The sequence below is a fragment of the Anticarsia gemmatalis genome, chromosome W (assembly GCF_050436995.1).
Source record: "Anticarsia gemmatalis isolate Benzon Research Colony breed Stoneville strain chromosome W, ilAntGemm2 primary, whole genome shotgun sequence".
Taxonomy (NCBI): domain Eukaryota; kingdom Metazoa; phylum Arthropoda; class Insecta; order Lepidoptera; family Erebidae; genus Anticarsia; species Anticarsia gemmatalis.
This window is the reverse complement of record NC_134775.1, coordinates 3,036,179-3,045,052: the sequence shown is the minus strand read 5'-3', so window position 1 is coordinate 3,045,052 and position 8,874 is coordinate 3,036,179.

The following is an 8,874-nucleotide window of genomic DNA, read 5'->3' as shown; positions in this document are numbered from 1 at the left end:
CGCACACGCGCCGCCCATTCGATAAAATTCGTAAATTCATAAAATAAAAAATCCCTGCGTGCCTACTTAGACGTACGCGAAATTGAAAAATAATTCCCAAATGAATACCTAAATAAATAACATCAAGTGCTGATAATAGCAAAGGAGATCATCCATTTTGGGCCTTTTTTCAAAGTGCCGACCAACAAAAAAAAGTGGCATGTATCAATAGAGCTAGCCATTTGAAGCAATAGTTAGTATGGCACGAAACCGGTAGGATCGCTTTGAACCGAGTTATACGGGTTTGAAGATTCATAATATTCAAAAATTAATTCATTTCTGAAAGTGCTGTGAAACATAAAACAATGATTGATTTTGCTAGAATTAACTATCTAAAGCAAATGACCACTCTGAAGTTGATTTGCATTGAGGCGCCGGGGGAATCAAACTCGCACCTAAGGGGCCGCACCCTAGATTGTGTGCAACTAACAAACCATCGTCTAGGTAAGAGGTCATCTAGAGTGTTGCCGTTGGGTTGTTATGTCCGACTCATCGGCTTGTGGAACAATATTTTGTGCTTCGGGCACCATTTGTTATGAGGGCCCTTGTTATGAGGACACATGTTGCGGTTTAGAAGGTATGCCCGCCCTTCTATCGGAATTTGCACATAGTCCCGCACTTCACCCTGGGTGCTGGTGTATGCATAATGCGCATACGCACCACTCCCATCGTCGTGAGCCGGGGCGATCACATAACGATTCCGATAAGTGTGGTACAGTAGGGAATTACATACAAATAATACTGATGAGCTCGAGTTGATACGGTGACGACCCGTTTCCGAGTTGATACGTGTGCTTATGACCTTAAATCAACTTCAGAGTGGTCGTTTGCTTTAGATACTTAATTCTAGCAAAATCAATCATTATTTTATGTTTAACAGAACTTTCATAAATGAATAAATGTTTGAATATTATGAATCTTCAAACCTGTATAACTCGGTTTAAAGCGATCCTACCGGTTTTGTGCCATACTAACTATTGTTTCAAATGGCTAGTTCTATCGATACATGCCACTTTTTTTTGTTGGCCGGCACTTTGAAAAAAGGCCCAAAAATGTATGGAGCGTGGATGATCTCCTTTTTATGAACACTCACTTACCTCAATTACGTACGGGTACCTAAACGCGGATTCTGGTACACGGCTTCCAAAACATTTTCCACCGCACGTGGACGCAACATTCTTCCGGCACCTTCCTGCTGCGGGACAATCGGCTGATTATCCAACACGCGTTGGTACGCCCGGGTAATCACGCGACTGTCCGTGGGATGGCGAGCGTTTGGGTGTCTCTGAACGTACAGGTTCAGAGCACGCTGTGCGTTACCAGTTACCACGTGCTTCACCGTAGCACATCAGCCTTTCTGCGTACTCACGCGCACTGAACTGCATTTCGCCACAAAATAACAATTATAATAATAATAACAAAAAAAATAACAATAAAAACACTAACAACACAAATAATAATGTCCTCCTAGCCGATATACGGCTACGGCGGTCAATTCCATTGAACCTGGCCATCTGTGCAGGACTTTGTTTATAGTGTCCAAGTGTGTGCACAATACACAGGTACACTCTCTATTCCATCACTCTCATAGTTTGGTGGGACGGATAACCGACACGACCAGTGAGAGGTCAGGCGCAGGACCGACGGCTTTACGTGCTCTCCGAGGCACGGAGGTCTTCGACCTCAACTTCCTAACTCCGGGCAATCCCTAGGAAATTCTTAACAGAAAATCTCAGAAAATACTTTTTGGCCCGACCCAGGATTCGAACCCGAGACCTCTCGCACCGCAGTCGCCTATACTACCGACCGCGCTCAGAGGCAGAACAACACAAAACTTAAACAATAACAATAATAAACAACAGACAACAGTTCACACACGACACGACTAACATGAAACCGAAATTTGGATAACATCCGTCTTCCGCGAGCGAAAAGCACGAACTGCATCAATCATACAAATTTCAAATAATGTCCGCAATCAAAGAGAGCCGAAAAACCGCACCGCGCTGGGGCACGCGCCGCCTCGTGCCGTCGCCGCCGCCGCCGCCACCGCCACCCCGCGCAGGCGCCCGCGCTACTGACTCGGTGACGAGCAGGCGCCCGCGCTACTGACTCGGTGACGAGTTAGGTACCCAACGAGTGCATTACAATTTACGTAGATTCAATAAAATGATATGACACACTTTGACCTATGACTGCGACGAGTTACTAGTTTTACTTGAGACAGTTGTTACTCTTTACATTGTAGTTTTATTCAAATACCGAATAACATTACAAAAAAAAATATATATATATGTTTAAATTACTTTGCAGTAACTGTTTCACACAAAAATAACCTTTATTAGGTACGAATACTTTGATATTTAGTACATAAAACCAAATTAAAGCTAATAAAATAAACACGAAACATTTTTTATAACTTATCCATAAAAAAATGTACATAGTGATAACAATCAATATCCATCAATATTCTTATCAAAGAAACTAGCTCATCATAAGTCATAACTATCATAATCCACGGAAAAAAGTACGAAGCATCCATATTTGAGCCTAAAAAAGTTTGCCGTACAAAATCACCGAGCGTACTTCAGCGTACCCTCTGTGGAACAAAAGCTGTCACTTGAAGAAGAGCTGAAATTGTTAGCTGATGCGAAGGAAGCATCATCGCTGCTATACATAATATAACAAATAAGTATATATAAATATAATAATTATAACAAATAGGTATAAAAGTAAACAAAATCTAAAACGGTGCAAATTGCTCTCTGCACCACCCGCCAGCTAACACTCACAAGTGAAAAAAAAAAAAAGCATAACATATAAGCACAGTACCAGGAAAACTTAAAAATAAAAACGGCTAGTGAATTGAAAAACAAAAAGAAATAAAAAATAAATGACATAACAAAACGCAACACCGTACGTTACTGAACGTAACTGTCTTAATGTTGTCATCTGTCAGTTTGACAGCTGATAAGTGGCAACACTGCGACCCAGTGAGTGCGCAAATTTTATAACAATTATGACAATAAATACAATACGAGGGTGATAGATAAATAAATAAAATAGTGAATAAACTTGATGACCGCGCGTACCGAACTGTGCAGTGTCACTACAATAAACAAACACACGCTTCACGATACGATCAAGTATTTCGATCTTACGCGGTTTAGTAGATCCCGCCGCAGATGATCCTGCGTTCGCCGCTCCGTGCCGCGGCCGGGATGGGACTGCAGTGGCCACCTTTGGATGCAGGGCAGTTACCGACTTCAGCTCTTCCAAGTAACGATCTTATGTCGTTGATCCGTAGTTTTGACGACGATGATGCCGTCCTGAGTCCTGATTGGCTATGTACCCCAAACACAACGATTTGGGTACAAGGCACCTCAACAGTTTGGATATAAGCAGTGGCGTAACTATACCGTTCGAGGCCCGTGGCAAATTCATCGGATGGGCCCCTCCCCCCAATTTAAAAAAAATGAACCAACAATAATAATATTTTTTTATTTTATAATACTTATTTATACACTTTTACTTGTAAGAGTACAATAATAAATCACTACGTTAAGTAGGTACATACAAACTTTATAGTTATACTTAGGTACTTGATTTTCTAATAATTCACTTTAAAATAAAAATACCTAATTATAACCCTGGGTGTTTCAAAAGTAACGTGAATAGGCATCTTTTGGGTAAGCTCGCTCCATCGTAGACCACATCATAGCTTAGACATGATTGTGGTCAAGAGCAAGCCCATTTCAAATAAAAAAAAAAAAAAAAAGTACAGTCAGCATCTTATTGATATGGGCACATAGAGTAGTCAAAATGATTTGAACAACAAAAAAAGCAATTTGATATACGCAGTCCGAATATTGTTAAAAGCACACAAGTTGTTCAAAATATAAAATGTTAATTATTAAAATTCCTTCCTTCGGACTTTCTGTTCAGCAAAAGTGGTAATGATATCATCAAAGTTCAAATTTCGGGCCTCTATGGCCCGAAATTTGAACTTTTTCGAAATTTTCGATGGATAGAATAGCTAAGTTGCTTAACCTGTCTTGTCCCATAGAATTTCTTACGAGAATGGACACTTCTGGGCGGTCGGCGGCCATTAATGAAAGTAGTGTCAAATTAAAGTAATGATAACTAGCAACAACTTTTACTAAGAACGTTTCGCTGCAATCCTTTTAGGAAACAATATATTGAAATGTCAATATAATGGAATTTCATAAAACATAAAAACATTTATTTCGTGTCTGTAATGCATTTAACGTCGTGTTATAACGTTACATCTTCTTATAACGATGCAATGCCATCAAGATATTAAACAACAATCGTAACAATATGACTAGACAAAGAGCAGCATTCCAAAGCATCACCGGCGATCAGCCTTTTTTCGATGATTTTCCAAATCTGTCAGAAGATGATCTAATCCTTTTCCCTCTGAGTACGTATCAAGTGAAGTTAGCTCGTAGTTATTATGCTATCTATCTATCATATGGTTAACCTAGTGTCAAAGTTGTTCAAGTCTCCTGAAAGGCCTTTGACATGGCTTAACGACTGTTATCTTAGTTGACAACAACCGGGACCGACTTTTTACGTACCCTCCGAAGCACGGAGTCGCTCAGTTCAAATACCACTATGCGGTCACTCATCTATAGAATGACCGCGCCAACGGTTGCTTAACCCACAGATCGTTTACCGACCGATGAGCGTAACTGGCTATGAACGCCTCGTTATTATGCTGAGCATTCAAGACAGGGCTTATATAACATAGAAGTGTATCAGGAGCAACAGATAAGGCGTCTCAGTGTAGCGAGCAAAATGTTTACTTGTGACGATATTTATATATATTTTACTTGCTATGATTGTTCGAATATTAATCATGTCTATATTTGTATACGTACATAAAAAAAACACAAAATCAAGTTTGGCCGCGGATCGCCCAGGCTCCATACTATTTTGCCCATTCTCCTTTCATCAAAATGACGTTTCACTTTTCTCTGACGAGTTTTAGGAAATTCAGGGTTTATAGACCATTTCGTTGCAATACTATTTGCCTCCATTTTTAAATCTTCAAATTCATTTCGATACTTTTCAAGTTGTTCTAGACATACTTGTAAACGCTTTGAAGCATTTGAAAGATCGATGGCTTTAGACTGAAGTGCTTTAGAAGCCGCGTCTATAGTTTGCAAGACTTTGCAATGAAAAACTAACAACATAATAAAATTGTAGTTTTCTATCTTCTTCTTCAGCAAGATAGCTTCATTTCTCTCATCTGTTTTGGAATTTAATAAAATAGTTTTTGTAAGCGCTTTTTGAACATCAACAAACCGAACTTTCAAAGCAAACATGGCATCGAAGCGTCCTGCCCATCTAGTTGGATTCATTGTTTTTAATGTTACTGAATTTGATGATACCCGGGTCTCTCCTTTATTGTCAGATATAAAACTAGATAATATATTCCATCGTTTAATACTATGGCCAAAAAAAATATAAATTTGTTGCACAGTTTCGAATAATGTTTGTATTTCTATGACCTCTTTTACTGCATCATTTACCACCAAATTTAAATTATGAGCAGCACAATGGACATAAACTGCATTTGGCTCTACATCTCTTATGAGTTTTTGAACTCCGCCATAAGTGCCTTTCATGGTATTAGCTCCGTCGTACCCTTGTCCACGGCACTTATTGAGAGAAATACTTTTGTCATTTATGGATTTTATTATCTGCTTGGACATTGCTAAGGCAGTTTGATCCTTAACCTCATGAAATCCTAAAAATGACTCTTTAATTACAAGAGTCTTTGGAGTTCCATTTTCATCTTTCTCGATTATACAGTAACGGTAAAGTTCACACAATTGATCTGTTTTGGAAATATCTTGAGTAGTATCAAATAAAATGGAATAAAATGGTGCGGTTACTATTTCATTTACCAGAGCATTTTCCACTTTTTGAACCAGAACAGCAATGAGCTCATTTTGTATTTTTGGACTTAAGTATTTAATCTGGCCCTTAGGTTTGCTTAGCAACTCTTGTAAAATAGGATATTTGGCTAATAACTCAACAATACTCAAAAAATTTCCTTTTGGACCTGAATCGTGGGCATATACCAGTTCTCTATGGCCACGAAAAGCTAAATTACAAGTTGAAAGTGTTAGAGTAACATCAAGGAGTCTAGTGAGTACCTGGCGCCAAAATTTTTTTTCTCTCTTGATAATGGACTCTTGCTCTTCATCTAGTGTTCCATGTAATTGCCACTGTCGATGTACAAAGCATGAATGCAAATGTTCTTTCGATGTCTCATGTCTTTCTACGGCTTCCACAATATGTTTCCAATCATCATAGCCTTCCATCTAAATATTTTGTATATTTTTAGATGCCCTACTTGTGAATAACCAACATGGTTCACAATATGCTTTTTGCAGCAATAGGGAATAGCACAGCTTCGTACGTTCTAACTTTACGCCAGATTTAGAAATACTGTAATAATATCTATCCAAGAAAGATCTTTTGTTACTATCCCTTAAAAAGGAGCCTTTTGGTTTACAGGGTCCGTTTTCGATCACAAACCGTTTTACTTGATCATTGAGTTCTTTGAAGTTACCTTTATCAGTAACGTACGGTAAAGATTTTAATTTTTCTTTATTTAAAAATGATTCGTTTGAAGATTTGCTCGTACCGGGTTGTGGTTGCTCTGAATCTAAATATTCACTGTTATCGGGCTCTGCGATATTACCACTTATGACGACATCATTTTCTGCCCTTCTGACGCACTGTTCATTTGATTGTTCTTCTATACTATCTTCATTCTTAAAGTACTGACTTATTTTAGGTAACTTTTTGTTTTGTTCTTCAGACTCCTTCTTTCGCTTCCACTCTGATACTTTCTAAAACAACACCGTAAAAAGTTTGTAATAATACTATAGTTTTTATAAAATGAAAAATCTGATTGCTAAGAAATGCCAAAAAAGCGACCGTACAAATGTATGTAACGAAAGTCCACCAGTTTGTTCAATGCTTAATTCAAGCGTGCAATTTTATAATTATTGAAAGAACGATGAACATAGGTAAATAGTTTCGGTAGTTACGAAATATCAAAATAGTGATTTGTGCTTTTATAGGTAGATTAAAAATAAAAAAGGTTATTATCTTATAAATTATTTTAAATATTAGAATAAAATTCTTACCGCGTAGACATAGTCAACCTATTTTCCCAATTGACTTATTAAATATATTCTCACTTGCAACAAACACCCAATTCTTACAATAATAAACAGCTAACTGCTTGAGAGCTTGCGTAATAATAGAATAGTGGACTCTTTCTTATATACAAACTTGAATCGGGGATTCCCCGAGAGCGTCAAATTGTCGGGACGCGTAGGTAAGTATACTCAAAGTGCTGTTGACCGAAACTTACAGCGGGAATTCCCCGAACATCCGCAGTGACCAACACGCGTGGCATCGGATACGTTCTAAAACTGGGTTACAACTTTTTTTTTACAAATCCTTTGAATTTTTAATACTTTTTTGAACTTGCTTATGCAACTCAGTAGGTAAAAAAAAAATCAAAGACGAAACTTTTTTTACTAAACATGTATGATAAATAATAAATGCTGGGAGTTGGGGTTCTCCTCTGACCGGGGGCCCCTTCCAGCTGGGGGCCCGTGGCATTTTGCCGACTTGCCACCCTGTAGTTACGCCACTGGATATAAGCCACTTCAACCGTTTGGCTATAGACCACCACAACCTCAACAGTTTGGCTATAGACTTTCACAACCTCAACCGTTTGGCTATAGGCATCCTCAACCTCAACCATTTGGATATAAACCACCACAACAGTTTGGTTATAAACCCCCTACTAATTTTAATGTTCCTCAACAACAAAAACCGCAATTGCAAAACACAGACGTTTCCATGCGTACAGCACAGCCTAAATAGTAATTAGAGAGTCTTTACTCTCGAACAGAAATTGGCCGAATCTGTCAACGGTAACGAAGTGGCCCAGTTGCGACTTGAATTAAATGATCGCGACCAACAGTTATTAGCAAATGACATCGAAGTTAGTAACTTGCCTGAATGCAATGGGGAAAACTTAATACATACTGTTAAGTTATTAAGTACAAAGCTCGGTATTCATTTGGAGGATCGAGATATCGTGAGTGCGGACCGGATCGGTGGGAGACGTATTGACGCCACAAGCGCGGCCGGCGAGATGGAGATACGTCCCCGTACAGTCATAGTACGACTGGCGCGTCGCAGCCTGCGTGACGATCTTATAAATGGTGCGCGCGTGCGGCGGGGGGCGACTACAGCTGACCTCAACATGGCAGGTGCACCGAGACGCTTCTACGTTAATGAACGTCTCACAAAGCTGAATCGTCTTTTGTTTCGTCGTGCGAGGGACGCGGGACAACGTGCGGAATGGAAGTACGTGTGGACCAGGCACGGCCGTATTCTTGCCCGTCGTGGGCCTGGAGACAAGGCAAGTGTTATACGTAGTGAGGAAGATCTTATACGGGTTTTTGGGCCGGCTGTGGTTGAAAGTCCAAATAAGTAAATGTTATTATATAATTGATAATTTGCGTATTTATTTGAAGGTTTATCAGTATGTGTGTATTTCTTTTTATTGTGATTTTTTTTATTTCATAAACATGATATTGTTTAACGCTTTGGTATGGCAATTTTCTAATAGCAGTATCCAAAATAGGTGTGTTTTTAAAGTGTGTATTTTTTATTGTTTAGAGAGCCCGTTTATAACAACTTCATATCAATGTAAAATGGTATGCTGTGTTCCTTATCCAACCAAGATTGATGCCACGCAATAAAAATATA